The 15,074-nt window shown below is 43.6% G+C and overlaps 1 protein-coding gene across 3 annotated transcripts in view; it reads left to right on the top strand.

Annotated features, from left to right (window-relative positions):
* The window catches only part of SH3RF3 (SH3 domain containing ring finger 3), a 380,292-nt gene that overhangs the window by 291,045 nt on the left and 74,173 nt on the right, over positions 1–15,074 (top strand). The gene's annotated exons all lie outside the window — the stretch shown is intronic.

Below are 15,074 nucleotides of genomic sequence, written 5' to 3' on the forward strand. Positions count from 1 at the left end.
CAATGAGCAATTTCTAAATATTTTGTATGTTTGCTGAACTCAAAAAGTGATAGCTGAGATTTAAATAAAAAAATAAGGTGAGTGCGGTAGTATTTTTTATTGGACCAATGTCTGTTGGTGAGAGAGACAAGCTTTTGACCTACACGGAGCTCTTCCTCAGGTCTGGGAAGGGTACTCAGTGGGTCACAGCTAAATACAAGATCAAACAGATAGTTAAGCATTAAGTAGTTAGCACATAGGCCATAAATCCAGTGTCTTTATTAAGAGCTTGTCTACACTGGCACTTTACAGCGCTGCAACTTTCTCTCTCAGGGTGTGAAAAAACACCCCCCTGAGCGCAGCATGTTTCAGCGCTGTAAAGCGCCAGTGCAGACAGTGCCCCAGTGCTGGGAGCTGCACCCCTCATGGAGGTGGTTTTTTTAGAGGGCTGGTAGCGCTTTAACGTTGCCAGTGTAGACAAGCCCTAAGACCATGATTTTTAATGTCGAGCAAAGTTATGAATTTAAGCTCCCAGGTTCATCTTTTGAAAGTTTTGTCCAGGTTTCCTTTGAGGATGAGTGAGGACTGATAGGTCAGATATAGAGTGATCACTTTGTAAAAGGTGTCACCCTCGGGTGATGCGGTGTTTTTGTCTTTTATCATTTTCCTGTGTGAGTTCATTCAAGAGCACAGTGATTGTCTGGTTTCACCCACATAGTTGTTATTGGGGCATTTAGTGCACTGGATGAGGCACACCGCATGTTCTGATAGGACCCATGGATCTTGAAAGATGTGTTGCGGGAGATATTGATCATTGTAGCAGTGGGGATACATCTGCAGGTTTTGCGTCTCTTGTTCTGGCAGTGTCCTGGTCTGTGGGGGACTTCTGATTGTGAGCTTGGAGAGTTTGGGAGCTTGCTTGAAGGTCAGAAGAGAGGGGTTCAGGAAAGATTTCTTTCTGGATGTGGTCCCCATTGTGTATGGGTTGTAGTTGTTTGATGATACCCCATAGGATGACCAGACAGCAAATGTGAAAAATCGGGCCACGGAGTGGGGGGTAATAGGAGCCTATATAAGAAAAAGACCCCAAAATTGGACTGTCCCTATACAATCGGGACATCTGGTCACCCTAATACCCCATGATGCACCATATAAATTCCAATATAGGGTGATAGGTGACAACTAGGGGTGCTAACTACTTATGCTAAACTATCTGTTGTCTTGTATTTAGCTGTGAAACTCTGAGTACCTTTCGTAGATCTGAAGAAGAGCTCTGTGTAGCTCAAATGCTTGTCCCTCTCAGCAACAGAAGTTGGTCCAATAAAAGATACTACCTCACCCACCCACCTTGTGTCTCTAATATCCTGGGGCTGACACTGCTACGACAACACTGCATTTAAAAAAAGAGTCTTTTCAAAGAGACTAGTTCTGAATTTAGCCTAATCATTTTTGGTGAAGTGTACATTTAAAAACACGGTAAAATAGTCAATAATATTTACTATTGTAAATTGGCTGTAGAACACACGCAGATGATGTGTCTGCTACGCCATTGTTTTACCCTTGTGTAGTCATTTACACCTGTGGGGTAGAGTGGGGCAAAATGCTGCCTTTGTAATGTGATAGTATTTTGTTTCCCCTTTGTACAGGCATAAATCACTACACAAGGTGTAAGGGACTGGAGAATATTGCCCAGTGTGTTAGACTAACTGATTATAGGAATGCACTACATTTAAAAAATTTAATCCTGAGAAGTAATCTGATTATTTTCAAGGACAAAAGTAACATGGATTGTATTCTCACTTTCTGTTATATAATGGAATACCTACTAGCAATCCTGTCATTTCTATCGCTGAACATGAGTAACATCCTGGCTACTCAACAGGGCAACAATATCACTATGAAACTCACATGCTGGATGCACATTGCGAAGGAACATTTAATCTTATAGTAGTCATGTATAGAGAGGGCTCCGTGTCTGTCACAGAGGTCACTGAAGTCATGGATTCCGTGACCTCTGTGACGTCTGCACTGACTAGTGTGATTGACCCCGGGGCTGCCTAAGCAGCTGGCTCCAGGGCCAGCTACTCAGATGGCCCCAGGGCCAGCCACACTGGCCGTTGCTGGAGCAGTTCTGCAACCAGTTGCTCGGGCAGCCCTGCGACCAGCTGCACCGGCTGCTGCTCTGGCAGTCCCGCCGCTGGCCCCGGAGACCGCCCGAGCAGCAGTCCCTGGAGCAGCTGGAGCTGCTACTGCTCATCAGCTCCTGGCAGTGGTCCCCCGGGACGCCACCCCCAACAGTGGTCCCAGGGCGCTCCCTACAGCAGCTGCCCTCCCCACAAGATTTAGTCAGCGATATTTATAGTATATGTTTTGGACAGGTCACGGGCTGTGAATTTTTGTTTATTGCCCCGACCTGTCCATGACTTTTACTAAAAATACCCATGACTAAATCATACCCTTAGTTATAGATTAGGGCTGTCAGTTCATTGCAGTTAACTCGTGCGATTAATTAAAAAAAATTAATCGTGATTAAAAAAATTAATCACAATAAATTGCACTGTTAAACCATAGAATACCAATTGATATTTATTTAATATTTTGGATGTTTTCTGTATTTTCAAATATATTGATTTCTATTACAACACAGAATACAAAGTGTACAGTGCTCACTTTCTATTATTCTTTTTTATTACAAATATTTGCACTGTAAAAATGATAAAAGAAATAGTGTTTTTCAATTCATCTCATACAAGTACTGTAGTGCAATCGCTTTATCCTGAAAGTGTAACTTACAAATGCAGATTTTTTTGTTACATAACTGTACTCAAAAACAAAACAATGTAAAACTTCAGGGCCTACAAGTCCATTCAGTCCTACTTCTTGTTCAACCAATCACCAAGACAAACAAGTTTGTTTACTTTCAGAGTAGCAGCCGTGTTAGTCTGTATCCGCAAAAAGAAGAACAGGAGGACTTGTGGCACCTTAGAGACTAACAAATTTATTAGAGCATAAGCTTTCGTGGACTACAGCCCACTTCTTCGGATGCATATAGAATGGAACATATATTGAGGAGATATATATACACACATACAGAGAGCATAAACAGGTGGGAGTTGTCTTACCACCTCTGAGAGGCCAATTAATTAAGAGAAAACAAACTTTTGAAGTGATAATCAAGCTAGCCCAGTACAGACAGTTAGATAACAAGTGTGAGAATACTTACAAGGGGAGATAGATTCAATGTTTGTAATGGCTCAGCCATTCCCAGTCCTTATTCAAACCGGAGTTGATTGTGTCTAGTTTGCATATCAATTCTAGCTCAGCAGTTTCTCGTTGGAGTCTGTTTTTGAAGTTTTTCTGTTGTAATATAGCCACCCGCAGGTCTGTCACTGAATGACCAGACAGGTTAAAGTGTTCTCCCACTGGTTTTTGAGTATTTTGATTCCTGATGTCAGATTTGTGTCCATTAATTCTTTTGCGTAGAGACTGTCCGGTTTGGCCAATGTACATGGCAGAGGGGCATTGCTGGCACATGATGGCATATATCACATTGGTAGATGTGCAGGTGAACGAGCCCCTGATGGTATGGCTGATGTGATTAGGTCCTATGATGATGTCACTGGAATAGATATGTGGACAGAGTTGGCATCGGGGTTTGTTACAAGGATAGGTTCCTGGGTTAGTGGTTTTGTTCAGTGATGTGTGGTTGCTGGTGAGTATTTGCTTTAGGTCGGGGGGTTGTCTGTAAGCGAGGACAGGTCTGTCTCCCAAGATCTGTGAGAGTAAAGGATCATCTTTCAGGATAGGTTGTAGATCTCTGATGATGCGCTGGAGAGGTTTTAGTTGGGGGCTGAAGGTGACAGCTAGTGGTGTTCTGTTATTTTCTTTGTTGGGCCTGTCTTGTAGGAGGTGACTTCTGGGTACTCGTCTGGCTCTGTCAATCTGTTTTTTCACTTCAGCAGGTGGGTATGCTGCTGCCTGCTTCTTATTTACAACGTCACCTGAAAGTGAGAACTGGCATTCTCATGGCACTTTTGTAGCCAGCGTTGCAAGGTATTTACGTGCCAGATATGCTAAACATTCGTATGCCCCTTCATGCTTTGGCCACCATTCCAGAGGACATGCATCCATGCTGATGACGCTCATTAAAAAATAATGTGTTAATTAAATTTGTGACTGACTTCCTTGGGGGAGAACTATATGTCTTCAGCTCTGTTTTACCCGCATTCTGCCATATATTTTATGTTATAGCAGTCTCGGATGATGACCCAACACATGTTGTTCCTTTTAAGAACACTTTCACTGCAGATTTAACAAAATGCAAAGAAGGTATCAGTGTGAGATTTCTAAAAATAGCTACAGCACTCGACCCAGGATTTAAGAATCTGAAGTGCCTTCCAAAATCTGAGAGGGACGAGGTGTGAGCATGCTTTCAGAACCCTTAAAAGAGGAACACTCCGATGCAGAAACTATAGAACCCAAACCACCAAAAAAGAAAATCAACCTTCTGTTGGTGTCATCTGACTCAGATGATGAAAATGAACATTCGTCGGTCTGCTCTGCTTTGGATTGTTATCGAGCAGAACCTATTATCAGCATGGACACATGTCCTATGGAATAGTGGTTGAAGCATGAAAGGACAAATGAATCTTTAGCGCATCTGGCACGTAAATACCTTGTGACGCTGGCTACAACAGTGCCATGCAAACGCCTGTTCTCACTTTCAGGTGACATTGTAAACAAGTAGCAGGCAGCATTATCTCCTGTAAATTGTAACCAAATTTGGTTGTCTGAGCGATTGGCTGAAGTAGGACTGGATGGACTTGTAGGCTCTAAAGTTTTACATCATTTTATTTTTCAGTGCAGTTATTTTTATACATAATCCTACATTTTCAATTCAACTTTCATGATAAAGAGATTGCACTACAGTACCTGTGTGAGGTGAACTGAAAAATACTTCTTCTTGTTTTTTACAGTGCAAATATTTGTAATCAGAAATAAATATAAAATGAGCACTATACACTTTGTATTCTGTGTTGTAATTGAAATCAATATATTTGAAAATGTAGAAAACATTGAAAAATATTTAAATAAATGGTATTCCATGATTGTTTAACAACGCGATTAATTGAGATTAATTTTTAATCGCTTGACAGCCCTATTATAGATCAATAATAATTTATTCCTATAAGAATCATAGGACTGGAAGGGACCTACATCTGTAATTTACCAATACTGTGTTTGCCAAGTAACTACTAGTCAGAGACTATGACAAGATACAATAATAAGCATACTGACTGATTTCAGTCATATCCTCCCTTCATATGTAATAGTGGGGGGAGCCCAAACAAATTTTATTGAAAACTCCCCAGAAGTCGGAGAGAAACTTTTGAGGTACATCCTCATGAGTACATCCTACATGGGACTGGCGGGGATCTGATAAGGCAGGGACGGGAGCAAAACTCCCAAGTGATGTGGATAATGTGTATGTTAGACTCACACATCCTTAGAGCTACGTATAGCCACTCCCTCAATGTGTAAGAGAGTCTCGCTTGATGTAATTTACAAGTCGAGGAGCTGGAAGATGTAAGCTGACATAGCCTCCACCATACTCTAACATGTATGTATCTTCTTACACCATCTTCCATATTCTTGATGTGTAGGTTACAGTTTAGCTTCCCTTTTAGCATCTGTAGAGTAAGTAAGTTTGAGGGAGTCTGAGTGTAAGGGAGGATCAAATTTGTAGCTGCATTTCCCCTTCACCTGCCCTCTCCAGAATCTTATGGCTGTAAATTCTGCCCATTCTGTTCATTTCTAGCCTGAAGAATGGAGATGAGAATATGGCCCACACAATGCAGTACTGTGCCAAAATATGTAATTATGCCATGATAAATTGTGACAGCTCCATCACTAAAATAATACTAAGTACTAAACATGGATCAGGGACCCTAACATATCAGATAAATCACACACGTTTTAGTTAATGTAGAAATGACATGTTTGGACTGCCCAGAGATGTTACAGTTTATCATTTTTTTGGTCTTGAATTAATCAAAAAGAAATTCACACACACCCCGTTAAAATAATATGAAGGTTTGTCCTGAACTAATAACCCAGGAAATTAAAACTTAAACACAAAGACCATCCCTAACCTACCCCTTTTTGAGTAGAATTTGTCTGTAAAATTCCACCCTGCTGAAAAATCACTGCAGTACTTAGGTACAATGGGTGGGAGCAAAAAAGACTTTTACCTTAAAAGTGACTGAAAATCTTTTGTAACAAAATGTTGTTTGTTTCCAAATCATAAAGGGCCAGATTGCAATGCCCTTATTCACACTAATATCTTACTCCACCAGTATTCCATTTGACTTCTTTGCGACTATGGTGGAAAAAGGTACTCTTCACTGTGAGTAAAGGGATCATAATCTAGCCCTGTGATGTGGACACAGTGCAATCAGTGTGTGTACTTAGATGCACAACCAGTGCTGTGGTACAGTGCAGCCATGCAAATGTTGTAGAAGATATACCTGAGACGCATTGATGATATTTTCATCCCCTGGACAGACAACTAACTTCCCTCATAGATTTCCATGACAAATTCAATCACCACCCATCCATTAAAGTCTGTCTAAAACATTCCTGCACCAGCATCAGTTTCCTGAACACCACAATCAGCTTCAACAATGGAACCCTAAAAACAACTATATGCAAGAAACCCACAGATCACCACACCTACCTTCACAGATCCAGTAACTGCCCCAAACACACCAAGACATCTGTTACCTACAGCCAGGCAATCAGATACATAGGCTCCGGGGTTGGAGCACCCATGGGGAAAAATTGGTGGGTGCTCTGCACCCACCAGCAGCTCCCTGCCCCGCCCTCCTGCCCCAGCTCACCTCCCCTCCGCCTCCTCCCCTGAGCGCGCCACATCCCGCTTCTCCCCCTAGCTCCCAGCGCTTGCCGCCATGAAACAGCTGTTTCGCGGCGGCAAGCGCTGGGAGGGAGGGGGAGGAGGGGAACACGGCGCGCTCCAGGAAGAGGTCGGGGTGGGGATTTGGGGAAGGAGTCCAATGGGGCGGGGAGGGGGTGGAGTTGGGGTGGGGACTTTGGGGAAGGGGTTGGAATGGGGGCGGGGCAGGGGTAGAGTTGGGGCAGGGCTGGGGGCGAGCACCCACCGGCGCCAGGAAAAGTTGGCATCTATGCTCAGATACCACAAAATATGCTCTGAGGAGAAAGTCTGGGATACACGCCTTAACAGACTTAAAACTGCCTTCACCAAACAAGAATGCTTCACCAAAAAAAGGCGATCTCATCATGGAATGGGCCACCCAAGTACCCCAAGAGAACTTGCTTCAGTGCAGGGGGGGAAAAAATCCTCTGACTGCACATCCTTAGTTGTCACTTGTCACCCCACACTGGAACCCATACAGGGTATCATTAAACAATTACAACCCATACTCGATGGGGACCCCATCCTGAAAGAAATCTTTCCCGGAAACCCCTCTCTGCCCTTCACACAACCTCTCCGCCCCGCAAGCTCATCATCAGAAGCAAGCTCCTCACTGACCAGGCCACATCAACTCAAAGTTGCATCACATCCTGCCAGAACAAAAGATGCAAAACCTGCAGATATCTCTCCACTGCAACAATGATCAGTACCCCCTATAACACACCTTTCAAGATCCATAGGTCCTACACATGCCTATCACACAACATGCGGTGTACCTCAATCCAGTGCACTAAATGCCCCACGAACAACTATGTGGATGAAACCAGACAATTACTATGCTTTCTAATGAACTCACCCAGCAAAATGATAAAAAAGACAAAACCACCCTATCACCCATGGACGAACACTTTTCACAAAACTGTCACTCCATATCTGATCTCTCAGTTCTCATCCACAAAGGAAATCTATACTGGGAATTCAAATTCATTACTTTGCTAGACACTAAAAATCATGGTCTTAATAAAGACACTGGATTTAAGGGTTATTCCAACAATCTGCAACCTACTAACTCCCTTTTTTTGTCCTACGATTGCAGAGGTGTTAACAAGCCACTTCACCTTGAATTGTCACTTAGAATAAGTGCTAACTACTTATAGATTCATAGATTCTAGGACTGGAAGGACCTCGAGAGGTCATCCAGTCCAGTCCCCTGCCCGCATGGCAGGACCAAATACTGTCTAGACCATCCCTGATAGACATTTATCTAACCTACTCTTAAATATCTCCAGAGATGGAGATTCCACAACCTCCCTACACAATTTATTCCAATGTTTAACCACCCTGACAGTTAGAAACTTTTTCCTAATGTCCAACCTAGACCTCCCTTGCTGCAGTTTAAACCCATTGCTTCTTGTTCTATCCTTAGAGGCTAAGGTGAACAAGTTTTCTCCCTCCTCCTTATGACACCCTTTTAAATACCTGAAAACTGCTATCATGTCCCCTCTCAGTCTTCTCTTTTCCAAACTAAACAAACCCAATTCTTTCAGCCTTCCTTCATAGGTCATGTTCTCAAGACCTTTAATCATTCTTGTTGCTCTTCTCTGGACCCGCTCCAATTTCTCCACATCTTTTTTGAAATGCGGTGCCCAGAACTGGACACAATACTCCAGCTGAGGCCTAACCAGAGCAGAGTAGAGCGGAAGAATGACTTCTCGTGTCTTGCTCACAACACACCTGTTAATACATCCCAGAATCATGTTTGCTTTTTTTGCAACAGCATCACACTGTTGACTCATATTTAGCTTGTGTTCCACTATAATCCCTAGATCCCTTTCTGCCGTACTCCTTCCTAGACAGTCTCTTCCCATTCTGTATGTGTGAAACTGATTTTTTCTTCCTAAGTGGAGCACTTTGCATTTGTCTTTGTTAAACTTCATCCTGTTTAACTCAGACCATTTCTCCAATTTGTCCAGATAAACAATCTATTCCACCTTGTATTTAATTGTGACACTCTGGGTATGTCTACACTGCAGTTAAACACCTGTGGCTGGCCCAAATCAGCTGACTCAGGTTCACGGGGCTTGGGCCACAAGACTGTTTAATTGCAGTGTAGATGTTCAAGCTCGTGTTGGAGCCTGTGCTCTGGGACCCTGTGAGGGGGAAGAGTCCCAGTGCCCAGGCTCCAGCCTGCACCCAAATGTCTATACCTCAATCAAACAGCCCCATAGCCCAAGCCCTGCGAGCCTAAGTCAGCTGACAAGGGCCAGCCACGGATGTTTAATTGCAATGTAGCCATATCCTCCGAATAACTTTCCCAGACTTGAGGAAGAGCTCTGTGTAGCTCAAAAACTTGTCTCTTTCGCCAACAGAAGTTCATCCAATAAAAGGCTACCTCACCCACCTTGTCTTTATTCTAGGGTTGATATTTACTTCACTGCAATATTTTTCTTTACCTTTTCACAGCACTGCATATACTTTTTAACACATACTTGCCCACAAATATAAAGCACTGCTGTATTATAAAAGTATTTTAAAAAACAGTATTATAAAAATGACCTTTACATTTCACTTATTATACAAACATGTTGTGGCTTTTGTTGATTTAAACCAGACCCTTCATGTTGTTTTGACATGGTTTTTGTTCATCTATAAGTTGCTACATTATTATAAGCCACTCATTTCTCCAGAAAGACACACATTATACATGTTCAACAGTGATATGTATTGGGACAAAATCAGAGTATGAAATCACATATAATAAAAGTATTTCTGCATACCATTTAACTAGCAATTGAAGACTGCAAGCTTTACTAACTTGTTCATTGTTATACAAGTGGTACCAACTCAGCTGCTTCCCACTAGCTAATACTTTGTGTATAGGTTTCTTATATTATTTTGAATTCATTTGGAAATGAGTGGTGGCCTTTTCATTTACTAAAAGCTTAGAGCTGCTTGGAGGTAAAATTATGAGCTTCAAACCACAGCAGCTGGAAAAAATAGCACAAACACAGTACATATTGGAAAACAATAAGAGTTGGAAACAAAGCATTTCTGTTGCAAGAAGCGTTGCTTTGATCTCCATTTCACTGGCTTTTAAGAGAATTTGCATGTAGTATGCTTGATTCCGACATGCTGAGTATACGCCATTAAACATAAGAACTGCCATTGAAAAGGTAATAGTGGCTGTCCATCATGCAGAGTGTTCTGACATGCCTGTGAAATGAATTTTTATTGAAAATGTAGTAACGCTGCAGGCCTGTGATAAAACTGAAGTTGAATTAGGTAACTGGTGCAGAGGAGCTGTCCATAACTGAGATGCCCTAGACAGCTGACGAAGTCTCATGGCACACTAATTGTGCTTAAGCCTCAGATGGCTCATCTTGCTTCCATTTTCACCCCTTATAAATTATTCTTCCCTGCTTTTGGAAAGGTCATAGGTCAGCCCTGCTCTAGGTCCCCTGGTTTTTGACAGAAAATGCATCTCATGAATAATGAAGCATGGCTTTGTGCACACCAGCATAGTGTCTGAGTGAGGAGGAAAGGTTGCCAGAGCACCGTGTCTGTATTTTGAACAGTTCTTACCTTGTATGGGGAATCCATTTGTAATTCTTTGCGTGAAAGAGCAGGTATTCTAACTGCAGGCCACGCATTCTGGACAGGCCAAGAAGAATGAGTCTTGGCACATTCTCTTCAACCCCAAACTGTGACAGTATTTGAAAACAAAAGAATCCCCTTGAAATGACTGTCTCTGTATAAATCATTTGGAAATGTTGAATTTTAGCTGAGAAAATGTAAACATAGACCACTTTTAAAGCTGCAAACTGTTGAGTCTGACAGGTAATATGGGAGAGCTGACTGTGGGAAGCATATGGATTATATTTAAAATCAGAGTTGGGCCAAGAGCAGAACCTTGAACCTTAACCTTGAATTAACCTTAACCTGTGTGATGGAGGGCAGGACTGGGGAAGTAAAATTCAACCCCCTCCCCAGTTGTGGTTTGAGGTCAAATCCAAAACTGATTAGGACCTACTACCTGGTTCAGATGTGAACAAAGACTGACCAGAACAGTTTTCACGAGATTTTGCTCAAAGATAACTGAAATTTCACAAGAACAGCTGATCTCATGAGAATTCCACCATTCTAGATGACAGAAATCAGGTGATATCAATTGGAGCAAAAAATTGGAGACAGCATGAGAGCTTTTGGCATAGTTTAATCTGAAATCACCCTTGGCCTTTATATACCATGAAACTGTAGGCTAAAAATATCTGGAACTGGAGCCAAAAACTGCTTTCTCAGCCCATCTCTATTTAAAGTATATCATCAACAAATCTTGTGACTTCATGCTTGTTTTAAAGCACAGAGTTTTATGGGGGTTTGCACACACATGCCCATGTGTGTGCTGTATTATAAAAGTATATTTTAAGATAAACAGAATTTAAAAGGTTTGTTAGCATGCACTACACTCATTGGAGTATTACATTTCTCTTCAAGGCTTTTGTAATCTAAAGATATGTTATTTGACTGATTCTCTAGGCTTGTTATATAAGCTAATCAGAACCCAATACAAAGCAGTCATCCTAAAGGAATGACCGGTTTAAGTAGTTGTTATACTCCTTTCATCCTATACTTTTGGCGTCAATCTAGTTTAAAAGGTTTTTCAAGAAGCCAAAAGCTTAGTTATATACTCTAGCTAGCTAAAAAAGCATATACTTTATGCAATATTTGAGAGAGTTTTATTGAACTGTGCAGAAATCTCATTCCTGCAAAACAAAACAAATAAAAGATCATTTTTCCCAGGTTCTAAACAGGGTAGAAACCCCAAAACCTTTTACCACTGGAATCATTTTGTGCAGATTCATCTTGGTGATTTATGTTACCTGCCAATCAACTTCTGATATTGAAGAATCAGGAGCATATAAATATGCAAGCTAGAGGCTACCTTTTACAATGCACCAGAACATCCTGTCCTTCCACCATATAATATGTGTATGCACAATATTTTAGGGAAAACGATTACAATATACTCTTTTCTTATTGTTTGTTTATTTATGAAATATTTATATTGCAGTAGCACTTAGAGGCCCCAGGAGTGATTAAGGCCCCCTTGTGCCAGACACTGGACAGATACATATTCCTTGAATAACATTTAGGGGAGACTAGAACACTAGTGCTAACTGCTGAAAGGAGAACTCTGAAATAGAAATGGGGGGATGTGCAGAAAACTGATTAAAATGTACCGCAGATCTTATAGGGAAAGACTCTAAACAATTCATTTTAGAGGCCTAGGAAATTTCATACCAGACTGGCCAGCAATGTATACTGCACCTAGTCTATGGACAGAGTTCCCGCTGATGTTAATGCATAGTGTGTTCATAGATGAAGTTGACAAAAATAGGTTATTACAAACCCAAAGCTGACTTTAGAATAAGGTGTAGTGGTAAGTGGAGGCTAAGGGGGCTCGTTTACATGAATTCTCCACCTCTGATCAGCTTCATTATTCACATTTATGGAACAGATGTGTGTGGGGGGGGGGAAAGGGCTTGTCCCATTTTGAACCAAAGCCAACTTGGTGCTAGAATAGGCTGACCTAGTGCTCAGCCGTACCGCCACCCATGCACTGCCTTAAGTGCCTCAGAAGTCTGTAATTTGTGGGCTACATCAGGCACTAAGTAAATGACAATTAAATAAGATCAGCTACAGCAGGGGTGGGCAAACTACGGCCCAGAGGCCGCATCCGGCCCTTCAGACATTTTAATCTGCCCCTTGAGCTCCCGCCGGGGAGCAGGGTTGGGGGCTTACCCTGCTCCGGGCATGCTATGGCTCCATGTGGCTCCCAGAAGCAGCGGCATGTCCTCCTTCTGGCTCCTACGCACAGGGGCAGCCAGGGGGCTCTACACGCTGCCCCTGCCCCAAGCACTGCTCCCACAGCGCCCATTGGCCAGGAACTGTGGTCAATGGGAGCTGCAGGGGCGACGCCTACAGACAGGGCAGCGCGCAGAGCCACCTGACCACGCCACTGTGTAGGAGCCGGAGGGGGGATGTAAGGGTGCGGACTCGCCCCTGCGGCGCCTCCTGCTGGTCTCTTCTGGGAATTAGCTCAGCCCAGCTCCGGAGCGCCCTCTGCAGGCCGCTGATCCGCCTTACCACTGGCCCCCGTGTCCCTCCCAGGACCCCAGTGTCCCTTTCTCTGGGTTGCTGCCTCCCAGCAGTACCCCCACACTCTGGGTCTCCCACCCAGGGGAACCCCCACCCACTAACCCCACCTCGCCTCAGTGTAAGGCCACTGCCAGTCACCATCTAGCCCCAGTCCCTGGGGCAGACTGCAGTATACGCCACTCATCACAGGCAAGGTTGGGTTTGGACCTTCTGCCTTGGCCTATCCCTGGGCTGCCCTCTGCAACCCCCAGTACCTGTTGGCCTAATGCTAGGCCACAGCCTGGGGCTTTCCAGGCTGGAGCCTTCCCAGCTCCTCTGCCTTTCCCCAGCCCTGCTCCACTCAGGTACCCTGTCTCTAGCCCCTGCAGCCAGGCCCTTCTCTCTCTACGCTCAGAGAGAGACTGTCTGCTTGAGCTCCTGGCGCAAGCCTTTATAGGGCCAGCTGGGCCCTGATTGGGGTGTGGCCTCAGCTGAGCCTGCTTCCTCCCAATCAGCCCAGCTTTTCCCCTACCACAGCCCTCTCCCAGGGCTGTTTTAAGCCTTTGCAGGCAGGAGCGGGTGACCACCCAGCTACAGGGGACATGCTGCTGCTTCCAGGAGCTGCTTGAGGTAAGCGCCGCCAGGAGCCTGCACCCCTGATCCTCTCCTGTGCCCCAACCCCCTACCCCAGCCCTGATCCCCCTTCCACCCTCTGAACCCCTCGGTCCCAGCCCGGAGTATCCTCCTGCATCCTCAACCCCTTATCCCCAGCCCCACCCCAGAGTCCACACCCCCAGCCAGAGCCCTCACCCCCCCCATACCACAACCCCCTGCCCCAGCCCAGAGCCCCCTCCCACACCCTGAACTCCTCATTTCTGGCCCCACTCCACAGCCCGCGCCTCCAGCTGGAGCCCTCTCAACCTCCCACACCCCAACCCTCAATTTCGTGAGCATTCATGGCCCACCATACAATTTCCATACCCAGATGTGGCCCTTGGGCCAAAAGGTTTGCCCACCCCTGAGCTACAGTATTTGTAGAAGACAGGCAGTAGGTGGCATTTGCCCAGCTGCAGCTGTAATTATTTGTGTATGTTTGTTTTTACACCTATACCATTATAAAAGAAAGTCTTTTTCTGGAACTGGTAACACCCTTTTAGCTCCCACTTTGGTAATTAACATTTCATGAGGCCACTTGATCTTGCTAGAACACTTTTCGTCAATAGTCAGTAGCACTGCCGTGCATCAAGTGCATTATTATTAAGTGCATTATTTCTAGGAACATTAAGGCCTACAGTGATTGCCAGAGTCATTGTTTTATGGAGTCAGTGAATTAGAGAAATGAGTAGCATGAATCTCAAGGACCATTAGCCTGTTTTCTAGCTCGAATATTTCAGGAGGATGGTGTATTAATGTGTGTGTTGAATATCTGAGTGTTTCTCCCTTATTATACAGTAATAAAACAAACCCTTGGAAATAAGATGTAAATATGCATTCAAAACATTAAAAGACATTTTCCTTTGAATTAATGAATGTGGCAAATGCCCTGCGGTGAGACTGTGCTGGATTTGCTTTGAAGTCAGAATCAAGATTTCTGGTTGGTGATTTTATTGACGATAACATATTTTTCTGCAAAGGCTGCAACTTGCAAAACTTCTGTACTCTGTCCCTAGTTTTATCACTGTCTTTATAAGTCTCATGTCCCACCAAGAGCTTCTCTTATTCCCTGAAGGCATAAAGTCTTTTAAAATGTAACCATCAAAAATGACATTAAAGTAATAGTGAAGATCTGACTTAAACATAAAAAAGACAGAGAAAAGAGAATTCAGGATGGAAAACTTGCCTGCCAGCTGTCACGCTGTTGGAAGGGAGTGGAAGGGAAAGCACCAGGAAAATAGGTTTGGGATGAAGTTTCTGCCCTGTTTGATGGTCTTTACTTTTAATTTCCTGGTCTCTGGAGGCTTGTCAGCCCTTCAGTATTAGTTTACTCTGAAACCCATTAGTCTAT

This window comes from Chrysemys picta, chromosome 1 (assembly GCF_011386835.1).
Source record: "Chrysemys picta bellii isolate R12L10 chromosome 1, ASM1138683v2, whole genome shotgun sequence".
Classification (NCBI taxonomy): Eukaryota; Metazoa; Chordata; order Testudines; family Emydidae; genus Chrysemys; species Chrysemys picta.